Raw genomic sequence first — 16719 nt, 5'->3', positions numbered from 1 at the left:
TTTTCGAAAAAGCTTCCGTGCAAAAGTTTAGAAACAACTGAATTTGGTTAATATTTATTTCAAAAAAGCTGAAACTTTTACTAAAATTCACAAAATAGCAATTTTTTTAACAATAAAATAGTTTTAATAAAACACTTAGTATTTGGTGGCATATCCATTTGTCTTTAAATCAGCATCACAGCGATGAGGCATTGAATCTACTTATTTAATGAGTACATCCTGAGGAATGTTATACCAAACTTTTTTTAATAAATGCTAATAAATGGTCTTTGTTAGTTATTTTTTTACCAACTAATTGCCAGTTGATGTACTCCTAAAGATGCTTAATAGGATTGAGATCTGGGCTCTGTAAAGGCCATTTAAGATCTTTGATTTTTTGTGATTTAAATTATTCTTTAACAGATTTGGCTAAATGCTTTGGATCATTATCTTGTTGTAAGATCTATTTGCAAGTCATTTTATGCTTTGCATGTGGCAGCATAACTTTTTTTATGATGTCTAAATAAACTCTCTGGTCCATAAAACCTTCTAAGTGAATGAATGGGACCCACATAGTCACGATTATACATACCCAAACCATAACATTTCCTCCTCCATGATTAACAGTGGGTAACTGATATTTTGGATTAATCTGTCTCCTACTGGGCCCCCAACATACTTAATTCCGTCACTACTTTATAGCATAAACTTTGATTCATCAAATAAAAAGACTTTTGACCAGTCATTAACAGACCAACTAATATGATCTTTTGCAAATTTTATTCTTGTTTTTAAATTTCTTGCAGGTATTTGCATTTCTTAACTGGGCAACAGTCATAGAGATTATTTTGTCGTAATTGGCGTTTAGTTGTATTGACGCCAAAGTTTGTGCCATGAAACTGATGCGTTAAGTTAGACAGCAGACTTGTGAGGATTATTTTTGGAATACCTTACTGATAATCTATCAGACTTTTCAGTTGTAACTTAAGGTCTTCCAGCGCAAGGTTTGCTTTCAATAGTTTTGCGCAGACAAAATCTTTTCATAGTGTGACTTATATCTGGTTTAGAAACATTGTAAAGTTCAGAAATCTGCCTGTAAGTCATTTTATTTCCTACGGCTTTTATAATTAATTCCTTTATTTCCTTTGAAACTTCTTTAGCTTTTCTGATGCTTTTAAAATATTGCTAAGTAATTGAGTTATAAAGTTTTACCAATATTTTGGCAATTAATTATACTTCAATGCCTTTGAAATATCTTAAAGTAATTAAGTTATTAAATTTCACAAATATTTTGAACTTAAATTTTGCTTTTGTTTACAAAAACATGATTTATTTGCAGGGTATGATACTGCTTCTTAACTTTTGCAAGGAAGCTTTTTCAAAAAACAATTAAAAGTTAATTAACCTTTCAATTTACAACTTTTGTGATTTGTATTTTAAATTGAAATAATAAAAGCACATTTGGTAAAAATTCCAACTTATTTAAGAAAGTTTGTGAAAAATTATGCCATAAAAACTGAAAAAAGTGTTTCTAAACTTTGGCACGCTTCTGTACATACACTGCTTCTTATGTTGTTATATGTTTTTGCAATAGTTCTTTCTAAAACCTTTATCACTTGGTCAAGCAGGTTTATTCCTTGATATAAACCACCCTACATTTACAAATCTTTGCCATCCAACTTTTCTTTTTTTTCGTCCAACATCTTTTTTGCAATTGTTCTTTACAACAGTGAAAAAGTTTTGCAAGCATGGTATGATTGCCAACCTTTAAAATATAATAATTAGAACAGCCATGGCTTGATTTTATGCTTCTAATCATTCCGAATTTTATATTTGAACAATTTCATTGCAAAGATCTAAAACATAATGAACATCCGCATCCCTGAAGCTTTCAAAACCTACCTCAATACACTGGAAGGATTATCAGCCTTGTCTAACTGAGCTTTTTGAGCATCCTTCATTTTTCTTCACTACTTGTTATCTGCTGGTCCTCCAATCTTATTCACCTTCCTTGATCATTTCAAACTCTTCATTTAGCAATTTTTCAAAATGAGCCATCCAACTTGTTTTTACCTAAACTTCATTTGTAGATATTTTTCTATCTAGCCCTTTAATACACCCTTTAACAAAATCTATATTTTTTGTAACTATTTGCTTCACAACTCTATATTCTTTGTTTATTTTATTCATCTAGCATCTTACCTCATACCTTCTGTTTGTTCGATTGAACTTTGTATACATCTTTTTTTGCCTTGCACTCAGACTTACAATGCAAGAACCTGTCTTCTGCATTCACAGACTCTTACAGCATTTTATAAAATTTGTTGATTTTTGCTACAATTTTAACCAAGTATTCATTGAACTACCACGATTCTTTGTGTTGTTGATGACTTTATGTTCAGATTTCTTTATTTTGCTTTAAATTTCCTTTCAAAATGTTTATGCACTTCATCTTCTTTTAATTTTTAAATTCTCTACTTACTCACATAGATCTCTCCTGCTTCATGGCCAACAACTTTATATAGCAAATAACTAATTTGTGCTGGTTAAGATATATTACACTTGTGTTTTAAATCCACCTGATTCATGGGTTACTTTATGTTGATAATTTTTTGTAAGCTATTCTAGTCTCTTGCAGGCAACATAACTTCTACCAGTGTTGTTAATAAGCCCAACAATAGCAAGGTCAAGGCCATGTGATTGTATATAAATTAACTTGATTGTAAAATGAAGATATTGCTGTTCTGATTGTTATAATTTAAAGTTTGGCAATCATATTATGCTTGCAAAATTTTTTTCACTGTTTTAAAGAACAACTGCAAAGTTTTTTTCATGACTAGAGACCATTTAATAAAGATTTTAGGGTGTTTTTTATATTCCTATTTCAACACAAAATTTTATTTGTATTACTAATACTTTTATTTGTATTATTATTAATTAGATTATAAATTTTAAACATACATGGACCTGTTTTGATAACCTTGGCCTGATATGGGCGCCAAAAAAAAAAAACACATAAAGTGTCTTTCTTTTTTGTGTTTTTTTGAAAATAAAAAAATAGTTTTTGTTTCAAATGTTGCAGTATAATTAATTTATGTTTATTTTAGCTATTATTGCATTATATTATTATTATTTAGTTATTTTTATGTTCATATTTTTTAGAACAATGCGATGGATTTTAATGTTATTACATGCCATGACTCGTTTATAACTCTTATTTAGCTACTAACTGAACGTTAGTTTAAAAAAAAATTTTGATTGATGCTGCAGAAAATTTCTTGAAACCGTACTCATTGTTTTTTATACAAGGTAATATTAGTTGCAATGTTTTCTCGGTAAAAGTTGCTGAGAAGTCTTTATTGGTCTGGGTCATCAATTGAAGAGGGTATGTAATGTTTATTTAAAGTCTTTAAGTGTTTCAACTAATATATTGAAATATTACAAATTATTTTGAATAATGTGATTTTTATTTTTTAATTATTGCAGTTCATCTACCACCTCTACAGTCGCAATCAGCATCAGTTTGTCATCTTCATGCTATGGTTGAAGGTACTTAAGAAACAGACACTTAAAATGCTTAAACTTAAGTAGTTTCGTTTTAAATGGCAAGTTGTTGCTCTTATTTTTACCTTTTTTTATTAAATTTTCTTAGTTTTCGAATGAGTTATTGCAAATCCAAAAAATCAACTTAATATTGCAACCCGTAATATTTTATTATATATAATTTAGTCTTGTTATATTTCTATTAAGTAAAGTTTATTTTGTGAAAATAAGCCTGGCTTTTTTCTTTTGTTATTTTTGTATATTATTATTTTTGAAAATAAGCCTTTAATTCTAAAAAAGTTATTAAAAGCATTAAAAACACAAATTTGACAAAGCATCTTGAAAAGTGTTTTTTTTTTAATTTACCGGACTGGTCTGGTGCCAAACTTTGTTAAGATAATTTATGCAGTATCTATTTTTTAAATAATAATTTTTAATCCGTAAAAATAATTTACCGGACTTACTCTGTACTTGTTATGTAATGCCTCGTTAACTTTACGAACGACTCACCCAGTTTAAACATGAGGGGCAACTGCCTTGAAAATTATTACACTACCACCACCTTGAAGTTTGTGGCTTCGAACTAAGTTTTTCTCTCTGTAAACATAAGTTTATAACTCAAAATAAAGAGCTAAACAAAAAATTATCTTGTTTCATTAGGCAATTATTTAAATAGAATCATTATATTTAAATAAAAACTAAAACAATATTAAGCTAATTTAGTTTTTTATTTTCAAAATAACTTATATTGTTACAAGAGGTTCTAATTTATGGAATACTTGTTGCTATGGCTATTGGTCTGGCCCCCAAAATCCGTCATTAGGGCCCCAAAATTTCAAAAAACCTTTTATTATTAACCATTTTTACAAAAAAATCTTTAAATTTCGAAAAGATCCCACTAAATTGTGGCAATGAGCCGTTTAATTTGATGGGCTTGGCATGAAGAAGCCTAATTACACTGACTTTAATAAACAATCGCCTAAAAATGTTCTTCCCTTTTTCTATCAAAAAAATTCAACGAGAATTTTTGATGTAAAAAATTGAATTTTTTTTAAGGTTTCAATTTATTTTAAATTTCTATAATTTATTTTATAAACAATAAAACAACTAATCTTAACTTCTTAACTATACTTGAATAGAGTTTTTAAATGTAACAGTAATTTTAGTTTTTTATAATTTAATATTTGTAAGATACTCTTTACAATAAAAAAAAGCACGTCTCGGCTTAAGTGGTGTAAAGATAAAACAAAAGAACGGGTCATTTCAGAAAAACCTTAGGCCACTTTATTACTAAAATAAGTCAAGCACCGATTTGCATCATCTGCGGTTCTCTTAATAAATCGATTTGCATTATCTGCGATTTGCATCATCACCGATTAGCATCATCTGCGGTTCTCTTCGCATCACCACCGATTTACATCATCTGCGGTTCTCTTAATAAAATTCTCTAAATAAATCTTATAAATTTTTCTGATGACCGAACTTTATACTCCTGTCTTGACAAAAAGTCTTTTCTTTTTGATCGCTTATAACAGGCAGTCGATCTTAAATCTGATTTCACTTCTGTAACAGATTTAAGCTTACAGTGGCTTGTAAATTTTAACTCCAACAAAACTCTTTAAAAGTTATTTACTGCAAACAACTAACACAGTTCTGTCGACATTCCTATATTAATGAATGGCAACCCTCTCACTGAGTTTTCTCCTTTACGTCTACATGGATTTTCGTTTACTACTGACTTTCAAAGAAAACCATACATAAAATCGCCTCTTTCAAAGAAAACCATACATAATTAGCCTCTGCTAACTTAGCATAGGCTAAATTAGCAGAGGCTAATTTAGCACGATAAAGCTTCGCTTTATCGTGCTCGCCATTTTTTCTCTCCTCATTCTATTCTCTATCTCTACAAATCTCATATTCACCGTTGTCATATTTGGGCAGGTTCTTCTGCACGGCGATTGAAGCCTGTTATTTTATTGTGAGCATGCGCATAAGTTACGTTTGATAAAGTTACGAAAAAAAATGGCGATTAGATTTTTCGGCAAATAATGAAAATTTGTTTTTTTATTTGTTATTAATGAGGTACAAATTTCACTTGAATAAATAAACACAATACATTTTTAGAATTTTATATCCTTAAGTGTTTAACCTAAATCGTAAAAATAAATGAGAATGTTTGTAAACAAAGAAAATATCTCAGTTCAAGATTAAAGGTTTTTTAAGTTTAAAAACTAAACATCTGTCATACAACCTATAGAATATCTTTTGTTTGAAAATTTTTTGGCCAAATAGTTTAATTGATTCAAATTCTGTAAAAAAAAGCATAAAAAATCTGTATGTTCTGTTTTAACCAATCATTTTTTTAACTAAAATAAAATGATTTTACGGCAAGCTATGTATATATTCTATACTTTTTGTGCGTTCTGAAAAAATTTCTTACCACTATAAAAACCTAAATTTGCACAAAGTCTAATGTTATATCATTCAATTTTAACTAAGTAATTATAAACATGTTAAAAGATACATGGATTTATAATTTATGAGATAACACTTGCAATCATTTACTTCGAAATGTATAAGAGATTCCACAGTTATGGAATTTCTAATGTTTGCCCTTAACTTGCAGACATTGATAATGTCATATTTTATTGAGTAACAACTTATAAGATTTATGATACTCAAGATATTAACAAGAAAATCTACTTTTAATTGTGTAACGTACTAATTAAACTATAAACATGCAAGATTTAATCTTGTAATGCATAGAAAATATTTATTTAAAAATACTTCAACTTCATGCAACACTTTTCTATTGTAATTTTTCATTAAAAAACTAAAAAATGTCCCTCCGATAACTTTTAAACACAAATATAAGTACAAACCTTGTTAAGTCGGACTTTCAAGGGGAGTAGATGAAGTTCGATAATAGATAATAGTCCGACTTAGCGATGGCCTTAAACGAAGCTCTCGATATTTATATAATGTTCAAAGGAAGTTAAATATCTGACTTAGTAAAAGTTCGACTTATCCAGGGTACGAATTTACGGGGATCTACGGTAGTTTCTATTGATGATACATTTCTTATGCAGAATGCTACCTTATAAACTATTTGATTATAAATCCAAGAAATTTTCAACAGCAGTATTAATTATATCAATATATACTCCATACTATAAAACTCAAAGTACAATTATTTATTTTTAGTTTTCGGTAATGGTGCAGAATAGGGAACCATTACTATTGTTTTTAAATAATAATACATTTCTGAATTATATACTCCTTAGAAATCCTTTTTATTAAAAGATTGGATTTTCAATACAAATTTGTATACAATAAAATTTAAGATCTAAGCATTTTTTTTTCTTTTTTTTATTTCTGGTTTCATGGCTTTAGCTTTCGGATGGTTTATGAGAAAATGTTCTTTCAACGTGCTTTTCAAACGACTACAGCCTTTCATATGCCAAAACAAACGATTAAGGTTGTTAAATTCGGAATGTAAACTTTCGCCGCCTTGTTCCCCATAAACGCCAATGTCTAATCCCCATTTCTGAATAAATTGAATTACATGGGATTCAAAGCAATTGCATCTTTGGAGTTACAGATGCACTTGGCCAAGTCAACTGATAATACTCCATAAAATTAAATAATTTGATTATTGAAAATCTTTTACACAACTTCCTTTAAATATACTAATCAAATATCTACCTAAAAGCAATCAAGACAGTCATGCTCGTTTGCAAAATTTACTTTTCAATTAGCTCAAAAATGTGTTAAACTCAATCACCAATCTGCTTAAAAAGAAAACCTACCTAATTCCTGAATATCATCCCTTTGAAAAGATTGCGAGCTGTTTATGAGCTTATAACATTTTGAATAATGAAATAACTGCTTAAAATTCTGGCTCACTTTAACAGATAATAAATTAATATCGGTGCCAATAAAACCAAGAGTTGAGATGGAATGGAATTGCACAAATCTAACAATGGCTGAGGCTAAAAAAATATTTATAAAATTAAATAATTTTTCAATATTTTACAAAAAAAACAAACACTTTTGCATGAGATTAAACTGATTTCTATGGATTTTTGATCAATTCAAATATAACTTTTGTTTTTGTCAACAAACATTAACTTTTTTTTGCAACAACCAATTTACTCTTTTCTGCTTAATTGTAGTGGGTGTAATAAGCAGGGGGTCTTTAATCCCTCTAATTTGCAAAGATCGGGTAGTTCAAAACAAAAAAATTGAAAAAAATTAAAGGTTTTATATGAACAATTCGAAAGCCTTATTAGATTTTTTCCCAGTGACCTCAGGTTTTTCAATTGCTGCTTTTCAGAACAACTGTTCCTAATAAAAAAATACATAAAAATATAAATAATATATACTATTAAATAAAAACCTTAAGCATTATGTGAACATGGTTTCCAACAAAGCATTTTCCATGATAAGCCTGCCTTTCTATTTTATTAGCCTTCAACACTTCATTAAGTTGCTGAATGCAGGGACCTGAAGTTTTATCAAGTACATTTGCTTCATTTAATGAACTTAATTCTTTTATCTAGAAAAATATATATTTAAAATTTTAAAATATAAGGATATATATATAAATTTTTAATAATATTTTTATTTAACAAAAATTTCATTGTAAACTTGATTAAACATTTTTGCAAACATAGTAATATAATAAACATAGTTTCATAATAATAAATACCTTGTCGTTAACTATTCTTGGTGTATATATGTTCCTAATTTCTACTGTTTTATCTGGCTCACATATAACCTTTAGAGAAAGTGTGAGAAATTGTGTCTTGTAGAAGTGCAATTTTATTGTCACAGTCTTTAATAACACTTTTTACAAGATTGGATTGAAGATGCATGTTAACATATTTGTCAAAATCAGCTTTACCAATTATATTATTCTTTAAAGCAAGTTCTCCAGCAAGCTTTATATCTATTAAGTGGCATTCATCTTTGAACATGTTGAAAAACTTTAAATAGGTACCCAAAGATATATGTAAAGCAGGTACAGCAACCTAACAAAATTTCAAAGTTACCAACTACCAATACTAAACTCACGATTGAACCAACAAAGAGTACTAAAAAGATTAAAAAACAGAAGTGCTAAATTATATTACCTGGTCTTGAGGAATATTAAATAAAGATTCATTAATCACATTGTTGAATAATTTAGCATTTTTCAAATTTCCTCCATTACTTTGAAAACGATGAAAGTCATTGTTTAAGGAGTTTAAAGACCTTTGTGAAACAACATGCTCTCTACATATTGGAGCTAGTTGGGTATCTTTTTTGGTCACAAAAAAGACAGCAATGGTGACCTATGCATAACAGAAATGCTATCAGTATAGTAAGGTTTTCATTAATTTTTAATGTTTTTAAAGTCCTTAAGTTTTCTTGATAAGGTTTATTTACTTTCTAAAAGAAATGTTTTTTTGTATAAGTGTAATAAAAGCAGAGCAAACTTACCAAAAGCTCCTGTAACTCCATATGCACAGAACTGCAAAGGCTATTAACCATGATGTAGGTTGAACATATGGGACATTTTGCTTCATTTTCTAGTTTACCTTTAACAAGCAAATTCTTTTTTGTATCGGCTACAAAAAGAATGCTGACAATCTTTAATTATAACTGGTTGATGCATTACTTTTTCACCAACTTTACAAATACATAATGTTAAATGAGGATTAAGATGAAGATTTAATTCAAAATACTGATCTTGGTTCAAAGGTAAAGGTAAGGATTTTAGAAACAGCTTAAGGTTTATTTGAGTCCATTTTTTAAATGTTTCTGGTCTTCCTACATTTGGCTTTGGTTTTCGACCAGCTTTATCAAATACACAATTACACTCGTTTGCTTGACATTTTAACCAAATTTTTGGTATAGCATTGAAAGTTTTATTACCTCGGTTTTCTATATTCACCATAGTTGTATTGCATTTCAAACACATTTGTGCTGGATGAACATCTAAACAATCTTCAACAATATTTATTTTAAAAATATTATAAATTCTATTCCGCCTACTGATGGTTCTTATAGAGTCTTTTCCAGTCGAATTTCCACAAATTTTGCATACTCTCAATAATTTTTGTTGATGTTTTTCAGGCTTCATCAAAATGAAGATTTAAGAAAAACCTCTTGACTAAAAGATGAAAATATATTTCATTAAAAAATGATCGGTTATAGAAACTAAAATTTTTTGAGAGACGATTAACAATATTTTTATTAAAAACTAACCCAAATATCATAAAAATTTTACTTCGTCCATAATTGGCATCTATGTAAAGTGTTAGTTTAGGTAATATTCCAGTTAAAAGTTAAATAAATAAAGTGGATGTTTAGATATATTTTTCACATTGATTTCATGCTTAAACTAACTCATTTATGTAAAATTTCATTTTATGAGTCAAAATATTAGCAACCATTAAAATATTGTCTTTAAAAACAGGAAACAAGGTTAAAAGGTAATATACAAATTGAACACGTAAATATAAAATTAGATAACCGAGTATTTGTAACAGACGCATGCGCATAATAAAATCCCAAGCTTTCATAAGTATTGAATCACCGTGTCTGATGATGCTCTTTCTCTTCTAAACAAGGTCTAAAAACGCATTGTAAACGTAGTTGGAACCGCTCTATCTACTAAGCTTGAGCTTCTTTCCCATCGTAATAAAGTTGCATCTCTTTCTCTTTTTTACAAATACTATCATGGTCGCAGCTCAAAGGAGCCATCATCCCTAACTCCATTAGCTAAAATTCATTGTTGTTTGACTCGTCTAAAAACTTTTATTCGTCTAGTTTTTTCTGCGCATTTTAACCCTTTGGAACTAACTCCCACCTTCATGTTTTTCTAACTTATACAATCTTCAACATTTTGTCTTCTGTCAACCGTTTTTTGGTCTATAACTCCTTTCTTTTTTTTCTAATAACTCCCAACTTATTAGTGGTTGCTTGCAGCCAGAAAAAAAAAAAAAATAGGCTTTACAACATGCATTGTATTGAAGTCACTGACTTGTGGTGTTTCTTACTCTGGACGACCGATAGATTTTACATGAAGCACTTAATATCTGCAGAAATCTAATTAAAGTGCTAATTTATATCAAAATTTATTGTAAAAAATAGTGATAGTGGAAAAACTGCATAAAATCTTTGAGTGAAATGATTTATGCAAATCCTATCGGTAAAACCCGGAGTATAATACACTATTACAATTTTTTTTTTGTTTTATTAAGGAATATTGTTTCGAAAATTGGATTTTTTGTTTGAAAAACAAAAAGTTTTTTTTATATAAAAACAATCTCTTTTTGTATTTAGCAGTTTTCAAAAATTAAAAAGAATTACAATGAAAAATTAGAAAATAGCATATTTCAGCGTGGTCGGAGCGATTTCAAAAGTGGATGAGATAACCCAATGTTATCCTCTCTTTTTACACATCCGTTATTCGAGAATTAGTTTTACTGAATAACATTAGTGCGAAAATAAATAAATAATATCTTTAGAGTGGAGGGCATAAGGACACAATTTTAATATATAAGAAACTAAAATGTTAAAGAAATCTTGTTTGGAAACTTTATTTTATTTATTAAAAATTTTATCCATAAAACCTTTGAATTGTTAGCATAAAATGTATGAACCAATAATCCTAATATTGAACCTAATATTGAACCTAATATTGAACCTAATATTGAACCTAATATTGAACCTAACATTGAACCTAATATTGAACCTAATATTGAACCTAATATTGAACCTAATATTGAACCTAATATTGAACCTAATATTGAACCTAATATTGAACCTAATATTGAACCTAATATTGAACCTAATATTGAGCCTAATATTGAACCTAATATTGAACCTAATATTGAACCTAATATTGAACCTAATATTGAACCTAATATTGAACCTAATATTGAACCTAATATTGAACCTAATATTGAACCTAATATTGAACCAATAATATTGAGAAACATCTGAACATGAATTGCCTAGATAACACTTTTAAATAATGAAAAATAATTAACTATATAGTTGAAAATAAGTTTATAATAGTAATTAACTCCTTTTCAATAGGAGTTTTGATTAGTTTTTGAAGGCTTTTAAAATCATAAATTGGTACATTTAAATAATAGAAAGAAAACTCCTTCTGTATGAAGTAGAAAATATTAACTTGCTTTAGTTTAGTGATCATTTATCGAGCAGTGCGTATATTATCAAACTATATCAACTATAACTATATCAACATAAACTTTCGGAGTTCCTCATGGCATGACCGTGAGGTAGTTTTTTTACTTTACTTAAATTTTTTGGAAATGAAACATTTTAATCTTTTTTTTTGTTTATGACTAATTTTTAATATGGCTAAAGACCTGGATTTACAGTAAAATTTTATTTTCAAAAATTGGCATTGACTTTTCATTTACCATTTTTATAAAAAATAACTATGGGTTTTTTTAAATATTATAAAATTTATATACTATTTAAATATTATAAAAACAACAACGTATTTTTAACATAGATAATTTTAATTTTTATAAAAAGCCTTCTGTAAGCATCAGAGCTCAATAGTAACTCTTCACAATTGTTTTTTTTTTTATTATTATTATTTATATATTATTGTTATTTATTTATTATGCTTTTGCTATTCATACTAGAAAGTCAAATCCGAAATAATTATCAAAAAATATTTATACATTCTCTAAATATTGGACTTCAAAAGTTTTTAAAGTGACTTAAGAATACTTACCCAGTAATGTTAAACACATTTTTAAATTTGAAATTAAAACAGCAGAACCAATTTTGCATAGTTATTTATTTTTATTATTTTATATTACCTAATTAAGACTTAATAGACGATAAAATATATATGGTAGACATATTGCTTGTCTAAATATCATGATTCAAAAGTACGCAAAAAATGATTTTTTTCAATCTTAATTTTCATCAAAAAAAAGACTTTGTTAGTCTAACTATTATTTTTTAATTATTAATCTTCATTTGTTCAACTATTTTAAAATATAAAAATATCCATTGGAAAGAAAAGGCTATTTATAAAATTGGTTGTGTTGTCGAAGTGAGGTTGAAGATGTATCTATTTTGCGTAATTAATGTAATTAATTTTGAGGTATTTTACCAAATTAAAATTTATAATTAAAAAAAATTATAGACTACTAAAGTCTTTGGATAAAAATGAATATTAAAAGAAAAGAAAAATTAGTTTTTGAGTACTTTGAAGCATGCTCTTTAGACAAGCCTTATGTCCACCATATATATTTTTTCGTTTATAAAATTAAATAACTATGCAAAAATGGTTTCTTTCTTTTATCTAATTTTCAAACCTGAAATTAGTTACTATTGAGCTCTGCTTGATTCTTACAGGGCAGCTCTTCTTGCAAGGCATCTCTTAATCAAATTTGAAATTATGTATTTTAAATATATGTGGTTTTTTTTATAGTATTAAAATACCTTTTAGTATTTTTATAAATATAGTAGATGAAAGATCAATACCCATTTTTAAAAATAAACTTTTACTGTAAACCCAGGGCTTACAGTATTACGAGGTCGCACAGATGGCGTTAATTGTCTGGAACTCCGTTTTTAAGTTAGATTCTGAGACTTGATTATTTATTTTTTCAGAAAATTTAGTTTTTTTCTAAAAATTTTAGTTTTTTAACAACACGTTAAAAAACTAAAATTTTTAAGAAGGTCACTATAAAGGCTCATGCCCTCACTTTTTTCTCCAGAGCCTTTTTTATTTTGTTAGCAATGAAGGAGATTTTTTTTTAAATCGAAAAGTCTTCACAAATTCTGCCCAACTAATGATGACGATAAACAAAGGATCTTTTAATGTAAAAATTTGTTTAAAAACATCGTGGCTGTTTATTGTCAACTTTCCCAAATCCCGAAGATTAAATTTTAGTTTGACGTAAAAAAATACGAAGTATAAGTAATGATATGAGAGCACACAGCCTGCTTTGAGATAAAGACCACTTTATTTAAGGTATGCATTTTCATAAGTTGAATACAACCATTTCTATCATACTGAATTCTTGTCTAGTTACATCATATGGAGCTTATTTTCTTAGCTGAGAAACTGATGAACCAAAAAATTAAAAACCTTAGCAGTTTATTATTTACTTGACTGAAACTTAATTGAGATTTGGTGTTCAAACAAATTGGCGACATTGTTTTAAAATTGTAATATTAACTGCAATTGCTGATAGTTAAGACAAAAGTTAAATTAATATTTATATGCTGTTTATAAGTTTTTTTAAAACTATCCTCCAGCATTTTATTTCGTAATTACTCTATCTTTACACGATGTTATCATTTTGAAAACTTTGATTTTGTATCCGTTAAATAATTGTATTTACATCAAAATAATGTGTTATTGTACATTAGTGATATATAGTGATATATGGAATAAACATTTGCAAAGTATTGTACATCAGTAATATATTATGGCAATTGTAATATTAAGAAGTTATATTTACAAAAGTAGCATAAAGTAAACGGCCTTTATTTGAACTGAATTCCTGAATTTACTTTTCTTTGATTAACATCATTTTTTAAAAGCTCATAAAAACATGTTAAGCATTAGGAGTTCAACTAAAAAGTTAAATTATTTGTAACAATTTTTTTTATTGTTTTATAAATATAGATTAAGATACTAAGCTATTGGTTTGAATTTCCGAACATTCATTAAAACATCATGTTTTTTTTATCATAGGCGGGCTGATCACTTGGGAAAAACGGAAAATCCCCGGCCCTTGCCATGTCCTGCACGATAGTTGACAACGATTGCTCTTCCCGAGTAGCCCTTTCTTCTGAATTATGCCCTTCTTATTCGAATTTTTCCCTTCCCTTATCAAGGCCCCAGTCCGCCCCTGTATTTTATTGATATGCAAACTAGTGTTTTTTTTTTAGAAGTAGCATATGAAACTTTTATGATCATAAAAACGTTATAATTATTTCAAAGAATTAGCAATATCATTTTTGACAGTTTTTCATGTTGGAAATTCTCTATTAAATAAACCTACATTTTCATTTCGAATAAATTAATACCTTTATTAAAATTTAACTTTTCCAAATAAACATTGATCAATTTAAAACAAAATTATTAATAGACATTCGTTTTAAAATAGTTCCAGTACATAAAAACTACACTAATGATCTTCTAAAATCAAATATCATATTTTCAAGCTTTGCTATTTATTCACGTAAGTTGTGAACAAATTGCTAAACCTGCTTAGCTATTTGCGTAAAATTTAAAATATTTGGTACCAAAGTATATATTGTTGCCGAAATAAAATCGTTCCTATTACGGCTCTACTAACTATCAATTTAAAAAATCGGAACGATTTCTCAAAAACTAGAACTATTTCTTCAGGAACTATTTTCAAGAAACAGGAACGATTTCTTATAAAATAGGAACGATTTCTTACGGGCACAAATCTTAATAACAAAATCTTCTTTTTAATCATTGCAATTTAAGTATTAAAAAAACAAGTACAATATAAAAAAATAATCATTAAAAAATATGTATGCGTTTAAAATAAAAAAATTTGGTAAGTAATAAATTTCAAACAAAAGAAAAAAATACCAAACACATTGGAACGTTGAGATTGTTGCTGCATAAGATTTTGTTTTAGTCATGGTTTAATAATTATCAAAGTGTATTTAGTACTGGTTTTTGTAACTCAGTATATACTTATTTATCAATGCCTTATTTTTTTTTAAGGTTGTCGTTTGTATGTCATTAATAATTTGCTCAGATTCAAAGAGACGATGACCTGATATTTTATTTTTATTGTTTAGCGGAAAGAAGTTGTTAAAAATATTTTTTTAAAGTTGTTTTCAAATCTACTTTTAAAAAACATAAAACTTAAAGCTTCATTTGCGATGATATTTTAATTTGGGGATGTCCATTAATATTGTCGACAAAATAGGGGAGGAGGAGGTCAGAAACGTTTTGACAATTATTGACAGGGGAGGTCAAGAAAAGTTGACGTTTACAATAATAATTTTTTAAATAAATTTATTTACTTAAAAAAAGGACAATTAGGCAGCGTTTGTAGTTGTTTATAGCGTAGCATTTGTATTGGGGGTAGCGGTGTAATAAAATAAAGGTGATAAAGTTGTTTGATATCATCTAAGTTGTATTTTATGTGGCCTTTCTTTTAATGTACTTTTTATAAAGTTTATTGAATTGGGCACCTTAATTTGATTTAATATTAAAGACAAATAAGATAAATTACTCTTGAATAAAAAAAATGTCATTATATTGAGTCGATTTAAAACCTCGTGGTCTCTTAGCGCACTGTGAAATTACTTTGCGACATTTTTCTGATGTCTTTTTTTTTTTTTTTTTTTATGTAGTTTTATCCATTTTTTTAAACAAAAAGAAAAAATGACAAAAACTTTTAATCCTCCTCATAACCAATACTGCGCAATCTTAAAATTTATTTATTATTTAATAATTATTGGAAATTATCAAACTAACATTTAATTAAATAAATTAGTCGTTAATAGTTTTCAGGATTTTGTTATTTACAGTAGTATAAACCGCAAATTGTAATTGATTGAGCTCGATTATTTTTTTTTTTACCTGAGTTGGTTACTATTTTCTACCTGAATAAATCGTAAATATTCTGAACTTTTTTAAGAAAGGATATACTTGAAAAACAAACGTTAAATTAGTTATAATTCGAGAGTTATACCTGTTTTTAAATTCTGTACATTTACGACCAATTTCAAATCTCCTTTGTTTCTCGAAAATATTAGAGCGAATTATGTATACTCAACTCTTTGGTTGCCCAAATGTATATAAAATAGTGAGCAAGGAGTTTTTAAATCTAACGGAATAGTTTAAGAAAAATAAACTTGGATACAAATAAAACAAAATACATTTTTTAAATAGATTAAAACTATGCTAATATCTCTTCGTGCAGCTCTGCAATGTATTTAAGATTAAAATTGTTCTAAGTAGACAAAGACGTTGCTGTCAGAATTATTTCGAATACAAGTTCACCCATTTTAAAGATCTATTCTAAAATAATATCTAAATGTTTTTCAACTAAACATTTATCAAATCCTTATTTTTATGTATTATCTTGGAAAGAAAAAAAATAACAATGTAGGAGAGACATAGGCATGATGATCTTAACAATTTATGCTTTT

General features: G+C 27.6%; 1 long non-coding RNA gene across 4 annotated transcripts; it reads right to left on the bottom strand.

Moving 5' to 3' along the window:
• Positions 1–3888: 3888 nt before the first annotated feature.
• On the bottom strand, positions 3889–14753 carry LOC136076635 (uncharacterized). 4 transcript variants are annotated; one of them, XR_010636441.1, is made up of 4 exons: positions 14605–14751; positions 8234–8618; positions 7922–8080; positions 3889–4119 (listed from the first exon to the last, which is right to left on the bottom strand). It is a non-coding gene; the product is annotated as an uncharacterized LOC136076635 (long non-coding RNA). The 4 variants fall into 4 exon arrangements; XR_010636443.1 differs by lacking the exon at positions 14605–14751 and adding an exon at positions 8658–8868 and having other exon boundaries at positions 3891–4119; positions 8234–8555; XR_010636444.1 differs by lacking the exon at positions 3889–4119 and adding an exon at positions 7204–7514 and having other exon boundaries at positions 7908–8080; positions 14605–14753.
• Between the last annotated feature and the right edge of the window lie 1966 nt (positions 14754–16719).

The sequence above is a fragment of the Hydra vulgaris genome, chromosome 02 (assembly GCF_038396675.1).
Source record: "Hydra vulgaris chromosome 02, alternate assembly HydraT2T_AEP".
Taxonomy (NCBI): domain Eukaryota; kingdom Metazoa; phylum Cnidaria; class Hydrozoa; order Anthoathecata; family Hydridae; genus Hydra; species Hydra vulgaris.
Note: the sequence above shows the minus strand (reverse complement) of the source record. Positions and strands in the feature narration are given on the sequence as shown.